The sequence below is a fragment of the Procambarus clarkii genome, unplaced genomic scaffold, assembly GCF_040958095.1.
Source record: "Procambarus clarkii isolate CNS0578487 unplaced genomic scaffold, FALCON_Pclarkii_2.0 HiC_scaffold_122, whole genome shotgun sequence".
Taxonomy (NCBI): Eukaryota; Metazoa; Arthropoda; class Malacostraca; order Decapoda; family Cambaridae; genus Procambarus; species Procambarus clarkii.
In genome coordinates, this window is record NW_027189155.1 from 608,616 (window position 1) to 625,298 (window position 16,683).

The 16,683-nt window shown below is 44.1% G+C and overlaps 2 non-coding genes across 2 annotated transcripts; both read right to left on the minus strand.

Moving 5' to 3' along the window:
• Nucleotides 1–346: 346 nt before the first annotated feature.
• On the minus strand, nt 347–465 carry LOC138360831 (5S ribosomal RNA). The gene has a single exon (XR_011226689.1). It is a non-coding gene; the product is annotated as a 5S ribosomal RNA (ribosomal RNA).
• An 8,050-nt stretch (nt 466–8,515) lies between these two features.
• LOC138360811 (5S ribosomal RNA) lies at nt 8,516–8,634 on the minus strand. The gene has a single exon (XR_011226672.1). It is a non-coding gene; the product is annotated as a 5S ribosomal RNA (ribosomal RNA).
• Between the last annotated feature and the right edge of the window lie 8,049 nt (nt 8,635–16,683).

Below are 16,683 nucleotides of genomic sequence, written 5' to 3' on the forward strand. Positions count from 1 at the left end.
TATTTGTGGAAATGGCATTTACGTCATTAAATTGATACCTCAGCATCAAGCTTGTGTCCTGCAGCAGTGGTCCAGTGGTAAAGTGTATATAAGTGATGCGTATTCTTGGAGTTGCGAGTTCAAACCCGGATTAAGCTATATATATAACAACATGTTTTGTTTTGGTTGTTTGTTTTTGTATAAAGCCTCACACAATATCTATATTAAGCGAGTTTGTTTTAAACATGACATACATATTAATTCATTTTACCAGGCCTTATTCCACACAACTCCGTGAATTTCCCGTGGAGCCAGCCATTCAAACAAAAACAAACGAAACAAAACAAAACAAAACAAAAAACATTATTGCCAACAGCATTTGGTGTTCCCAGGCGGTCACCCATCCAAGTACTAACCAAACCCAACGTTGCTTAACTTCGCTGATCGGACGAGAAGCGGTGTTCTCAACGTGGTATGGCCGTTGGCATGAGACTGCCTACACATTGTGGCTAATAACCAACTCTTTTAAGTCATCGCGGCAGGATACGGACCTGCTTGTGGTGTCTTAATGGTAATTGTATCCTAACATATTTTTGTCTCCTTGGCATGGATATTTAACATCGTTTATTCAGTCTTGGGTTTATGTTCTTTCGCCATTTACAGACATTTTACATCTACCTACTTCCTCAGCCTGCCCTGCCAATTTCTAATGAATTTGTGGATTTTCTTTTGTAATACAAACATGTGTGTGCTCATCTGCTCTTCAGTTTTTATGATATTTGTCTCATCTGTCCTGCTTTATGATACTTTTACAAAGAACATGAACAAATGCTTCTATTTTAGAGAAGATATGGGATCCAGGTTTCGGAGCCGTAAAACCAACCGTCGTGATTGGTGGACGAGTTGCCAGGTTGCAGCTTCTGTACCGTGCCGGCACATAAATAGGTTCGGCTCAAGCGGCGGCAGCATCATTCCCCCGTGACTGTCTGAGCGTCTCTCATCACCTTGGTTATCTCATCATCATCATGGTAGAAGCAAAGCCTACCAAGAAGGCTGCGGCTGCTGCTGCTGTGGTGGCCACCACCAGGAAACCTCGCGTCCAGGTTGCTCACCCGAAAACTAGTCAAATGGTTCTAGCCGCGGTCGCAGCACTCAAAGACCGTAAGGGCTCGTCTCTACAAGCAATCAAGAAGTACGTTGTTGCCAACAACAAAGTCGAGGCTGCCAAGATCGCCATTTACATCCGAAGATTTCTCAAGAAAGCAGTGGCTGACGGCATTCTTGTTCAGACCAAGGGAAGTGGAGCTAGTGGATCATTCAAGCTGGCCGTAGCAGAGAAGAGGGCCGTTCTAACTCCCAAGAAAGCCACCACAACCAAGAAACCATCTACAGCAGCAAAGAAGGCCGTGGTAACTCCCAAGAAAGCCGCCACAAGCAACAAACCACCTACAGCCTTGAAAAAGAAGCAGCAGCAGCAGCAGCTTGTTGTTGGGAACAAAAAGCCCAAAATAAAGAGAGCTTCAAAATCTCCCAAACCACCCAAGGCAAAGAAAGCTGTCAAGAAAACAACAAAGGCAAAATAAACGACGACATGCAAGCAGCATGAATACACATGACAATAAACATCCAGGCCTCCCCCCTCAGTGGAGGGGCCTCATATGATTCCAAAAAGAGTTTAGTTTTGTAGACAAATAAATCATTACTTTTGGGGTAGATTTACTCTGTATATTATATATATATATATATATATATATATTATATATATATATATATATATATATATATATATATATATATATTTATATATACACATGGGTGAGGTGATATGGTACCAAAGTTTTGGGTAAGGTGATTGACATTTACACAAGATAAAACACGAACCAATGGGAATAAAAACATAAGAATGGAAGTAACTGCAGAAGGCCTATTGGCCCATAACACAAGCACTTCCTCTTGATGCTTCTATATTGGTTCGGAGTCTTGAAGCTATATATATATATATATATATATATATATATATATATATATATATATATATATATATATATATATATATATATATATATATATATATATATATATATATGCACACAAAACTAAATAGTCTTGTTAGACAAATTGCCCCTATTAGAGGCAAGTTGACTAACAAGCCGAATGACTGCAATTGTTTTGAATTTGAGTTAAATCTAACATAGAAATGTAATCAAACCTAACCTAACCTATGCTAACCCAAGCTAAGCTAACCTAACCTAACCTAAGCTAACCCAAGCTAAGCTAACCAACCTAACCTAACCTAACCTAACCTAACCTAAGCTAAGCTAACCTAACCTAACCTAACCCAGCAATTCATGATCTTAATATAATACTGTTAATTGGATAAACCAATTTGGAAAGAAATGTTCGAAAATAACAAAATTAACTGTGCTTGTTAGGAAAATTGGGCCTTGCATACTTGTCCCAATAGTGTGGTTCTCGCTTTTAGGTACGACATAAACGTATACCTAAGTTGAGAGAGAAAAAGATTCGCACTCAAACATGCATATCGATTGCCAGTCCTGAATTCTGGGTAGATATTCGTGTCCTCCCTTTTCATTTACCATCATTTGGATACTATCAAAACAGCTCTGAGAAGGATAAAATGAATAAAACGGGTAGCTCACTCATGTAAAAAGGAAGAGTTGGGAAAGATCTCTCTCTCTCTTCTCTCTCTCTCCTCTCTCTCTCTCTCCCCCTCACCCCCCCCCCCCCCACCAATGATCCTGCTCTGCTAGTATATAACGTAACAAACCTTCCCCCCCCCCCCCCCTCCCTCCCCAATCAGAGTCCCTTTAAGCATGCGAGGATAAAAAATAGATTTCATAAGACCCAATGTGCTAGCTGATATCAAAACAATTTATGTTATCGTCTATTAAGCCCTTCAGTAAAAAAAGTATAGGGACCTAATTAGGTCCCGTTTTGAGGTGGTGGTGGGTGGAATCGATGGATTAGCCAAGCTCTTATCCGCCGAATCCGTAGAGGGTACGACCCTGGCGCTTCAGAGCGTACACCACGTCCATAGCAGTGACGGTCTTCCTCTTGGCGTGTTCCGTGTAGGTTACAGCATCACGGATGACGTTCTCGAGGAACACCTTCAGGACGCCACGGGTCTCTTCGTAGATGAGACCCGAAATACGCTTCACGCCGCCACGACGAGCTAAGCGACGAATAGCGGGCTTGGTGATGCCCTGGATGTTGTCACGTAGCACCTTACGATGACGCTTGGCGCCACCCTTTCCGAGTCCCTTGCCTCCCTTGCCGCGTCCAGTCATGGTGTTGAAGTTGTGTGAATCGAATTGACGAATGCCCGCACGATTTCCCGACTATATCCCATCAAGCGGACGTACTAGTAGCATTGCAACTCCTGCCTGCCCTTACTTTACGCTTGTGGTCGAGTAGACACGGCTTTCTCACAACGCTTTCAAAACTGCAGTTGCCTACTCGTCTGTTTCACGTCCCTGTGAAATGACTTTTGCACAAATCCAAAAAATAGAGCAAAATCAGCGATAATAGTGATTGAGGTGAGCCGCCTGTTGGCTGCAGCCAGAGGAAGGAGGGGAGGGGCAACGGGGTGACGTAGGCGAGTCGAGCAGCCAATGGCGCTCGAGCAAGCGCCTCGAGACGGCGTATATAAGCAAAAATTTTTCGGCGCCGGCCATCACAAACCACAGTTGTTCACCATGGCTCGCACCAAGCAGACTGCTCGCAAGTCCACGGGAGGCAAGGCTCCTCGTAAGCAGCTGGCCACCAAGGCAGCACGCAAGTCTGCTCCTGCCACAGGGGGTGTGAAGAAGCCTCACCGTTACAGGCCCGGAACGGTCGCCCTGCGTGAGATCCGTCGTTACCAGAAGAGCACCGAGTTGCTCATCAGGAAACTTCCCTTCCAGCGTCTGGTGCGCGAGATTGCCCAGGACTTCAAGACCGATCTTCGCTTCCAGTCGTCTGCCGTCATGGCTTTACAGGAGGCATCCGAGGCTTACCTGGTCGGTCTCTTCGAGGACACTAACCTCTGTGCCATCCACGCCAAGCGTGTCACCATCATGCCAAAGGACATTCAGCTTGCTCGCCGTATCCGTGGAGAGCGTGCATAAGCTAAATCGACCACCCTAGTATACACCAAACTCGGCCCTTCTCAGGGCCAAAATATCCTTCTAAGGAGATTTCAGACATTCCTAGCATCAGTCATATGAATTAACCTTCATCTACACATATAATAAATAAATAAATAAATAAACAAATACACTAATTTAGGTGTCATACATACACGTGATATCAATAAATCAAGTCATTTGTAGTACAACCTGTTCTCTTACAAACAAAACGCCGTCGCTTTTCGCTCTTATGCACTGTCAAGGATCACCCACCCCCCCCCCCCCCCCCAAAATAAAAATTGTCATACTGTACTAGAAATAAAAGCAGCTTGTATAAGTGACATACTGTCCAGTCCTGTTTTATTCTGTTTTCGGTCCTCTGGCTTAATCTGTTAAGTTAGGAGATGACATTTTAAATTAACCGTTTTCTTGACATTTTCAAACCTAAGAGGGTGGCCTGCATAGTAATCCTAATGTGGAACATAACAATGAATCTCTAATCTCTAGAAAAAAAAAAAGATACCGAGTGCTTATATGTGTTGAGAGAGAGAGAGAGAGAGAGAGAGAGAGAGAGAGAGAGAGAGAGAGAGAGAGAGAGAGAGAGAGAGAGAGAGAGAGAGAGAGAGAGAGAGAGAGAGAGAGAGACACAGACAGACAGACAGACAGACAAGACAGAGACAGACAAGACAGAGACAGACAGACAGACAGACAGACAGAGACTGAGAGAGAGAAACACACACAGACAGTTTCATAAATATTCTCATTTTATAGCTATTTGCTTTCAGTGACAGAGGTTTTTGTTATAATAGTATTGGTGTCTAACACTCACAATCTCTTTAGAAATTAAAGTGTGGCTCCAATGGAGCCGAGTTTGTTGGTTTGAGGCCAAGCCACCACCACAGGGCAGTAAGTAAGCCGTTTACTTGGAGGAGGTGTACTTGGTGACGGCCTTAGTGCCCTCAGAGACGGCGTGCTTGGCCAGTTCTCCGGGCAACAGGAGCCTTACAGCCGTCTGGATCTCCCGACTGGTAATGGTGGAACGCTTGTTGTAGTGGGCCAGGCGAGAAGCCTCGGCGGCGATGCGCTCGAAGATGTCGTTCACGAACGAGTTCATGATCGACATGGCTTTGGAAGAGATACCAGTGTCGGGGTGGACCTGCTTCAGCACTTTGTAGATGTAGATGCTGTAGCTCTCCTTCCTCCTGCGCTTCTTTTTCTTATCGCCCTTGGCAATGGCCTTCTGGGCCTTTCCGGCCTTCTTGGCAGCCTTTCCAGATGCCTTGGGTGGCATGATGATGCTCGTGCTGGCTGGCGTTGCGATACAATAATGAACTTTTGCGCGAGGCGAGCTTTCCTTTTATATCCCGCTCGCGACTCAGCTCAGAGCGGGTCGCGTGGCGGAGCGCGCTGATTGGTCAGTGGCGGGCTCCCTTGATCCTGAGCGGGGTATATAACACGAAGCTCGATCTGCGGGGCGGCATAAAACACCACAAACCCACAACAGCAGCAGCAATGTCAGGACGCGGCAAGGGAGGCAAAGTGAAGGGCAAGTCAAAGTCTCGCTCCAGCAGGGCCGGACTTCAGTTCCCCGTGGGCAGAATTCACCGTCTGCTGCGTAAGGGCAACTACGCCGAACGCGTCGGTGCTGGCGCTCCTGTCTACCTGGCAGCCGTCATGGAATACCTCGCTGCCGAAGTTCTGGAGCTCGCCGGTAATGCCGCACGTGACAACAAGAAGACCCGTATCATCCCACGTCACTTGCAGTTGGCCATCCGCAACGACGAAGAACTCAACAAACTTCTGTCTGGCGTAACCATTGCACAGGGAGGTGTTCTTCCAAACATTCAGGCAGTTCTTTTGCCAAAGAAGACAGAGAAGAAGTAAGCACTTCTGCCACCCACCACGACAAATACCATAACCAGGCTCCATCCGGAGCCACACACACTTTAATAGAGAGATTCAAGTAGACAATCAACTTTCAAACATTAATAATAACATTTATATTGATTTCATTTGGAATGTGTACATAACAAACAAACAAAACAAAATTATAGGGGATATTCAGCATCACTTGGAATATTAACCAATCATATAAATCCAATATATATTTTATATTTTACTTTAAGCGAGGAATTCATATTATATTAATTTTTAATCATACAAATGAACAAAAGCAATTCTTCACTAGACGTAATGAATGAATAAATGATCAAGGTTTTAATGTGTTTCATGAATATATATATATATATATATATATATATATAATATATATATATATATATATATATATATATATATATATATATATATATATATATATAATATAATATAATATAATATATTATAATACTTGTGAACCAGAATATGTTTGAGCAGCAGCGATCGTGCCTGCCATTGGCCGAAGTGCAACAATTCAAATAATTTAAAGGGCCTGCTCGGGTATATAAGAGAGGCTGGGAGACTGGGGCCGGTGGTGGGTGATGGGTGATGAGTGATGGTGTGGTGTGGTATGGTGTTGTTAAGAGTTGATTTACGGCCAGCCAGCCAGCTGCAGCCAAGGCAGGGCAGGGCAGGGCAAGGCAAGGCAAGGCAAGGCAAGGCAAGGCAAGGCAAGGCAATAACAGGACAGGACAGGCAAGGCAAGGCAAGGCAAGGCAAGGCAAGCAGGCGGGCGGGCGGGCGGGCGGCGGGCGGGCAGGCAGGCAGGCAGGCAGCCAGCCAGCCAGCCAGCCAGCCAGCCAGCCAGCCAGCCAGCCAGCCAGCCAGCCAGCCAGCCAGCCAGCCAGGCAGGCAGGCACAGGCAGGCAGGCAGGCAGGCAGGCAGGCAGGCAGCCAGCCAGCCAGCCAGCCAGCCAGCCAGCCAGCCAGCCAGCCACTCCCACTTTGTATTTATATGCATTCAATTTATATTCAAACATTATATATGTTAAGGGCCTAGTTTTAGTGTTTATTTTAAAAATGACAAACATCGAGTCGTTTTACCAGTCCTTTAGCGTTAACGGTGATGCATTTTAAAACTGAACAGAAATCACCTTTTCTGGATATATCAAATATCGAATCCGCTTAATGTGCCTACAATTCAATCATTCAAAAAATACATAATTTACATCATGCCTTTTCATAGAACAGACAATAAGATTTGAGACAATAAGAACTTTACTTTTATAACTAAAGTTGCACAATTATACCAACTCTATGGTGGCTGGGTGGTAAGGTGTGTGGCTGGTATTTTGGAAGTCGCGAGTTCAAACGACCCAATGGGAATAATACTTTTTTTTTTTTGCCATACAATCTTCCTAATACTATTATGTAGGTTTGTGTGTGTGTTTTTTTATTCATTCTTTGGTTTTATAGATGACATACATATTGACTCCTTTTACCGGTCCTTAATTAGGCTCTGGGGAAGCAATGGTGGTGGTGGTGGTGGTGGTGCATTTAAAACTAAACCAAAAATCACCAGTTCTGGACGCGTCAAATATCATATCCGCTTAATGTGTCTACAACCTAATTACTTAAAACTACACTATTTAATTCATTCATATCATGTGCATATTGGTCATTATGCTCATACAACCGACATCAAAATTTATTTTCATTATTAGAATCATACATTTCATCAAGTAATACAGATACAAAGAGATTTTCTTTCTGAGAAGACCGTTAGTATTGGCTTGCAGGCAGGCAGGCAGGCAGGCAGGCATTTGAGGGTTATTATTTCGCCTGTTGATTGGGGGGAGGGTTGATGTGTTAGGGGGTTTTCGGTTAGATGTGGTGGTGGTGATTGGTGGTGATTGGTGGTGATTGGTGGTGATTGGTGGTGATTGGTGGTGGTGGTGGTGGTGGTAGTAGGTGGGAGTTGGGGGGGGGGGGGGGGGGGGGGGGGGGGGGGGGGAAGGGGGGGGGAATGATGGTCTGTGGATTCGTTCTCCGTACCCTTTACATATAAGCAAAAATATGCCTTCTTGTGGGTATAGAAACATTAACACAAATTATATCAGTAACTGATATTGTAGCCTTTTAAACAGAAAAGATTTGTACATACAAATACTTTTTAATTATCATTTATTTGTGGAAATGGCATTTACGTCATTAAATTGATACCTCAGCATCAAGCTTGTGTCCTGCAGCAGTGGTCCAGTGGTAAAGTGTATATAAGTGATGCGTATTCTTGGAGTTGCGAGTTCAAACCCGGATTAAGCTATATATAATACAACATGTTTTGTTTTGGTTGTTTGTTTTTGTATAAAGCCTCACACAATATCTATATTAAGCGAGTTTGTTTTAAACATGACATACATATTAATTCATTTTACCAGGCCTTATTCCACACAACTCCGTGAATTTCCCGTGGAGCCAGCCATTCAAACAAAAACAAACGAAACAAAACAAAACAAAACAAAAAACATTATTGCCAACAGCATTTGGTGTTCCCAGGCGGTCACCCATCCAAGTACTAACCAAACCCAACGTTGCTTAACTTCGCTGATCGGACGAGAAGCGGTGTTCTCAACGTGGTATGGCCGTTGGCATGAGACTGCCTACACATTGTGGCTAATAACCAACTCTTTTAAGTCATCGCGGCAGGATACGGACCTGCTTGTGGTGTCTTAATGGTAATTGTATCCTAACATATTTTTGTCTCCTTGGCATGGATATTTAACATCGTTTATTCAGTCTTGGGTTTATGTTCTTTCGCCATTTACAGACATTTTACATCTACCTACTTCCTCAGCCTGCCCTGCCAATTTCTAATGAATTTGTGGATTTTCTTTTGTAATACAAACATGTGTGTGCTCATCTGCTCTTCAGTTTTTATGATATTTGTCTCATCTGTCCTGCTTTATGATACTTTTACAAAGAACATGAACAAATGCTTCTATTTTAGAGAAGATATGGGATCCAGGTTTCGGAGCCGTAAAACCAACCGTCGTGATTGGTGGACGAGTTGCCAGGTTGCAGCTTCTGTACCGTGCCGGCACATAAATAGGTTCGGCTCAAGCGGCGGCAGCATCATTCCCCCGTGACTGTCTGAGCGTCTCTCATCACCTTGGTTATCTCATCATCATCATGGTAGAAGCAAAGCCTACCAAGAAGGCTGCGGCTGCTGCTGCTGTGGTGGCCACCACCAGGAAACCTCGCGTCCAGGTTGCTCACCCGAAAACTAGTCAAATGGTTCTAGCCGCGGTCGCAGCACTCAAAGACCGTAAGGGCTCGTCTCTACAAGCAATCAAGAAGTACGTTGTTGCCAACAACAAAGTCGAGGCTGCCAAGATCGCCATTTACATCCGAAGATTTCTCAAGAAAGCAGTGGCTGACGGCATTCTTGTTCAGACCAAGGGAAGTGGAGCTAGTGGATCATTCAAGCTGGCCGTAGCAGAGAAGAGGGCCGTTCTAACTCCCAAGAAAGCCACCACAACCAAGAAACCATCTACAGCAGCAAAGAAGGCCGTGGTAACTCCCAAGAAAGCCGCCACAAGCAACAAACCACCTACAGCCTTGAAAAAGAAGCAGCAGCAGCAGCAGCTTGTTGTTGGGAACAAAAAGCCCAAAATAAAGAGAGCTTCAAAATCTCCCAAACCACCCAAGGCAAAGAAAGCTGTCAAGAAAACAACAAAGGCAAAATAAACGACGACATGCAAGCAGCATGAATACACATGACAATAAACATCCAGGCCTCCCCCCTCAGTGGAGGGGCCTCATATGATTCCAAAAAGAGTTTAGTTTTGTAGACAAATAAATCATTACTTTTGGGGTAGATTTACTCTGTATATTATATATATATATATATATATATATATATATATATATATATATATATATATATATATATATATATATATATTTATATATACACATGGGTGAGGTGATATGGTACCAAAGTTTTGGGTAAGGTGATTGACATTTACACAAGATAAAACACGAACCAATGGGAATAAAAACATAAGAATGGAAGTAACTGCAGAAGGCCTATTGGCCCATAACACAAGCACTTCCTCTTGATGCTTCTATATTGGTTCGGAGTCTTGAAGCTATAATATATATATATATATATATATATATATATATATATATATATATATATATATATATATATATATATATATATATATATATATATATATATATATATATATATGCACACAAAACTAAATAGTCTTGTTAGACAAATTGCCCCTATTAGAGGCAAGTTGACTAACAAGCCGAATGACTGCAATTGTTTTGAATTTGAGTTAAATCTAACATAGAAATGTAATCAAACCTAACCTAACCTATGCTAACCCAAGCTAAGCTAACCTAACCTAACCTAAGCTAACCCAAGCTAAGCTAACCTAACCTAACCTAACCTAACCTAACCTAACCTAAGCTAAGCTAACCTAACCTAACCTAACCCAGCAATTCATGATCTTAATATAATACTGTTAATTGGATAAACCAATTTGGAAAGAAATGTTCGAAAATAACAAAATTAACTGTGCTTGTTAGGAAAATTGGGCCTTGCATACTTGTCCCAATAGTGTGGTTCTCGCTTTTAGGTACGACATAAACGTATACCTAAGTTGAGAGAGAAAAAGATTCGCACTCAAACATGCATATCGATTGCCAGTCCTGAATTCTGGGTAGATATTCGTGTCCTCCCTTTTCATTTACCATCATTTGGATACTATCAAAACAGCTCTGAGAAGGATAAAATGAATAAAACGGGTAGCTCACTCATGTAAAAAGGAAGAGTTGGGAAAGATCTCTCTCTCTCTCTCTCTCTCTCTCTCTCTCTCTCTCTCCCCCTCACCCCCCCCCCCCCCACCAATGATCCTGCTCTGCTAGTATATAACGTAACAAACCTTCCCCCCCCCCCCCCCTCCCTCCCCAATCAGAGTCCCTTTAAGCATGCGAGGATAAAAAATAGATTTCATAAGACCCAATGTGCTAGCTGATATCAAAACAATTTATGTTATCGTCTATTAAGCCCTTCAGTAAAAAAAGTATAGGGACCTAATTAGGTCCCGTTTTGAGGTGGTGGTGGGTGGAATCGATGGATTAGCCAAGCTCTTATCCGCCGAATCCGTAGAGGGTACGACCCTGGCGCTTCAGAGCGTACACCACGTCCATAGCAGTGACGGTCTTCCTCTTGGCGTGTTCCGTGTAGGTTACAGCATCACGGATGACGTTCTCGAGGAACACCTTCAGGACGCCACGGGTCTCTTCGTAGATGAGACCCGAAATACGCTTCACGCCGCCACGACGAGCTAAGCGACGAATAGCGGGCTTGGTGATGCCCTGGATGTTGTCACGTAGCACCTTACGATGACGCTTGGCGCCACCCTTTCCGAGTCCCTTGCCTCCCTTGCCGCGTCCAGTCATGGTGTTGAAGTTGTGTGAATCGAATTGACGAATGCCCGCACGATTTCCCGACTATATCCCATCAAGCGGACGTACTAGTAGCATTGCAACTCCTGCCTGCCCTTACTTTACGCTTGTGGTCGAGTAGACACGGCTTTCTCACAACGCTTTCAAAACTGCAGTTGCCTACTCGTCTGTTTCACGTCCCTGTGAAATGACTTTTGCACAAATCCAAAAAATAGAGCAAAATCAGCGATAATAGTGATTGAGGTGAGCCGCCTGTTGGCTGCAGCCAGAGGAAGGAGGGGAGGGGCAACGGGGTGACGTAGGCGAGTCGAGCAGCCAATGGCGCTCGAGCAAGCGCCTCGAGACGGCGTATATAAGCAAAAATTTTTCGGCGCCGGCCATCACAAACCACAGTTGTTCACCATGGCTCGCACCAAGCAGACTGCTCGCAAGTCCACGGGAGGCAAGGCTCCTCGTAAGCAGCTGGCCACCAAGGCAGCACGCAAGTCTGCTCCTGCCACAGGGGGTGTGAAGAAGCCTCACCGTTACAGGCCCGGAACGGTCGCCCTGCGTGAGATCCGTCGTTACCAGAAGAGCACCGAGTTGCTCATCAGGAAACTTCCCTTCCAGCGTCTGGTGCGCGAGATTGCCCAGGACTTCAAGACCGATCTTCGCTTCCAGTCGTCTGCCGTCATGGCTTTACAGGAGGCATCCGAGGCTTACCTGGTCGGTCTCTTCGAGGACACTAACCTCTGTGCCATCCACGCCAAGCGTGTCACCATCATGCCAAAGGACATTCAGCTTGCTCGCCGTATCCGTGGAGAGCGTGCATAAGCTAAATCGACCACCCTAGTATACACCAAACTCGGCCCTTCTCAGGGCCAAAATATCCTTCTAAGGAGATTTCAGACATTCCTAGCATCAGTCATATGAATTAACCTTCATCTACACATATAATAAATAAATAAATAAACAAATACACTAATTTAGGTGTCATACATACACGTGATATCAATAAATCAAGTCATTTGTAGTACAACCTGTTCTCTTACAAACAAAACGCCGTCGCTTTTCGCTCTTATGCACTGTCAAGGATCACCCACCCCCCCCCCCCCCCCAAAATAAAAATTGTCATACTGTACTAGAAATAAAAGCAGCTTGTATAAGTGACATACTGTCCAGTCCTGTTTTATTCTGTTTTCGGTCCTCTGGCTTAATCTGTTAAGTTAGGAGATGACATTTTAAATTAACCGTTTTCTTGACATTTTCAAACCTAAGAGGGTGGCCTGCATAGTAATCCTAATGTGGAACATAACAATGAATCTCTAATCTCTAGAAAAAAAAAAAGATACCGAGTGCTTATATGTGTTGAGAGAGAGAGAGAGAGAGAGAGAGAGAGAGAGAGAGAGAGAGAGAGAGAGAGAGAGAGAGAGAGAGAGAGAGAGAGAGAGAGAGAGAGAGAGAGAGAGAGACACAGACAGACAGACAGACAGACAAGACAGAGACAGACAAGACAGAGACAGACAGACAGACAGACAGACAGAGACTGAGAGAGAGAAACACACACAGACAGTTTCATAAATATTCTCATTTTATAGCTATTTGCTTTCAGTGACAGAGGTTTTTGTTATAATAGTATTGGTGTCTAACACTCACAATCTCTTTAGAAATTAAAGTGTGGCTCCAATGGAGCCGAGTTTGTTGGTTTGAGGCCAAGCCACCACCACAGGGCAGTAAGTAAGCCGTTTACTTGGAGGAGGTGTACTTGGTGACGGCCTTAGTGCCCTCAGAGACGGCGTGCTTGGCCAGTTCTCCGGGCAACAGGAGCCTTACAGCCGTCTGGATCTCCCGACTGGTAATGGTGGAACGCTTGTTGTAGTGGGCCAGGCGAGAAGCCTCGGCGGCGATGCGCTCGAAGATGTCGTTCACGAACGAGTTCATGATCGACATGGCTTTGGAAGAGATACCAGTGTCGGGGTGGACCTGCTTCAGCACTTTGTAGATGTAGATGCTGTAGCTCTCCTTCCTCCTGCGCTTCTTTTTCTTATCGCCCTTGGCAATGGCCTTCTGGGCCTTTCCGGCCTTCTTGGCAGCCTTTCCAGATGCCTTGGGTGGCATGATGATGCTCGTGCTGGCTGGCGTTGCGATACAATAATGAACTTTTGCGCGAGGCGAGCTTTCCTTTTATATCCCGCTCGCGACTCAGCTCAGAGCGGGTCGCGTGGCGGAGCGCGCTGATTGGTCAGTGGCGGGCTCCCTTGATCCTGAGCGGGGTATATAACACGAAGCTCGATCTGCGGGGCGGCATAAAACACCACAAACCCACAACAGCAGCAGCAATGTCAGGACGCGGCAAGGGAGGCAAAGTGAAGGGCAAGTCAAAGTCTCGCTCCAGCAGGGCCGGACTTCAGTTCCCCGTGGGCAGAATTCACCGTCTGCTGCGTAAGGGCAACTACGCCGAACGCGTCGGTGCTGGCGCTCCTGTCTACCTGGCAGCCGTCATGGAATACCTCGCTGCCGAAGTTCTGGAGCTCGCCGGTAATGCCGCACGTGACAACAAGAAGACCCGTATCATCCCACGTCACTTGCAGTTGGCCATCCGCAACGACGAAGAACTCAACAAACTTCTGTCTGGCGTAACCATTGCACAGGGAGGTGTTCTTCCAAACATTCAGGCAGTTCTTTTGCCAAAGAAGACAGAGAAGAAGTAAGCACTTCTGCCACCCACCACGACAAATACCATAACCAGGCTCCATCCGGAGCCACACACACTTTAATAGAGAGATTCAAGTAGACAATCAACTTTCAAACATTAATAATAACATTTATATTGATTTCATTTGGAATGTGTACATAACAAACAAACAAAACAAAATTATAGGGGATATTCAGCATCACTTGGAATATTAACCAATCATATAAATCCAATATATATTTTATATTTTACTTTAAGCGAGGAATTCATATTATATTAATTTTTAATCATACAAATGAACAAAAGCAATTCTTCACTAGACGTAATGAATGAATAAATGATCAAGGTTTTAATGTGTTTCATGAATATATATATATATATATATATATATATATATATATATATATATATATATATATATATATATATATATATATATATATATATAATATATATAATATAATATATTATAATACTTGTGAACCAGAATATGTTTGAGCAGCAGCGATCGTGCCTGCCATTGGCCGAAGTGCAACAATTCAAATAATTTAAAGGGCCTGCTCGGGTATATAAGAGAGGCTGGGAGACTGGGGCCGGTGGTGGGTGATGGGTGATGAGTGATGGTGTGGTGTGGTATGGTGTTGTTAAGAGTTGATTTACGGCCAGCCAGCCAGCTGCAGCCAAGGCAGGGCAGGGCAGGGCAAGGCAAGGCAAGGCAAGGCAAGGCAAGGCAAGGCAAGGCAATAACAGGACAGGACAGGCAAGGCAAGGCAAGGCAAGGCAAGGCAAGCAGGCGGGCGGGCGGGCGGGCGGGCGGGCGGCGGGCAGGCAGGCAGGCAGGCAGCCAGCAGCCAGCCAGCCAGCCAGCCAGCCAGCCAGCCAGCCAGCCAGCCAGCCAGCCAGCCAGCCAGCCAGCCAGCCAGCAGGCAGGCAGGCAGGCAGGCAGGCAGCAGGCAGGCAGGCAGGCAGGCAGCAGCCAGCCAGCCAGCCAGCCAGCCAGCCAGCCAGCCAGCCAGCCAGCCACTCCCACTTTGTATTTATATGCATTCAATTTATATTCAAACATTATATATGTTAAGGGCCTAGTTTTAGTGTTTATTTTAAAAATGACAAACATCGAGTCGTTTTACCAGTCCTTTAGCGTTAACGGTGATGCATTTTAAAACTGAACAGAAATCACCTTTTCTGGATATATCAAATATCGAATCCGCTTAATGTGCCTACAATTCAATCATTCAAAAAATACATAATTTACATCATGCCTTTTCATAGAACAGACAATAAGATTTGAGACAATAAGAACTTTACTTTTATAACTAAAGTTGCACAATTATACCAACTCTATGGTGGCTGGGTGGTAAGGTGTGTGGCTGGTATTTTGGAAGTCGCGAGTTCAAACGACCCAATGGGAATAATACTTTTTTTTTTTTGCCATACAATCTTCCTAATACTATTATGTAGGTTTGTGTGTGTGTTTTTTTATTCATTCTTTGGTTTTATAGATGACATACATATTGACTCCTTTTACCGGTCCTTAATTAGGCTCTGGGGAAGCAATGGTGGTGGTGGTGGTGGTGGTGCATTTAAAACTAAACCAAAAATCACCAGTTCTGGACGCGTCAAATATCATATCCGCTTAATGTGTCTACAACCTAATTACTTAAAACTACACTATTTAATTCATTCATATCATGTGCATATTGGTCATTATGCTCATACAACCGACATCAAAATTTATTTTCATTATTAGAATCATACATTTCATCAAGTAATACAGATACAAAGAGATTTTCTTTCTGAGAAGACCGTTAGTATTGGCTTGCAGGCAGGCAGGCAGGCAGGCATTTGAGGGTTATTATTTCGCCTGTTGATTGGGGGGAGGGTTGATGTGTTAGGGGGTTTTCGGTTAGATGTGGTGGTGGTGATTGGTGGTGATTGGTGGTGATTGGTGGTGATTGGTGGTGATTGGTGGTGGTGGTGGTGGTGGTAGTAGGTGGGAGTTGGGGGGGGGGGGGGAGGGAAGGGGAGGGGAATGATGGTCTGTGGATTCGTTCTCCGTACCCTTTACATATAAGCAAAAATATGCCTTCTTGTGGGTATAGAAACATTAACACAAATTATATCAGTAACTGATATTGTAGCCTTTTAAACAGAAAAGATTTGTACATACAAATACTTTTTAATTATCATTTATTTGTGGAAATGGCATTTACGTCATTAAATTGATACCTCAGCATCAAGCTTGTGTCCTGCAGCAGTGGTCCAGTGGTAAAGTGTATATAAGTGATGCGTATTCTTGGAGTTGCGAGTTCAAACCCGGATTAAGCTATATATATATACAACATGTTTTGTTTTGGTTGTTTGTTTTTGTATAAAGCCTCACACAATATCTATATTAAGCGAGTTTGTTTTAAACATGACATACATATTAATTCATTTTACCAGGCCTTATTCCACACAACTCCGTGAATTTCCCGTGGAGCCAGCCATTCAAACAAAAACAAACGAAACAAAACAAAACAAAACAAAAAACATTAT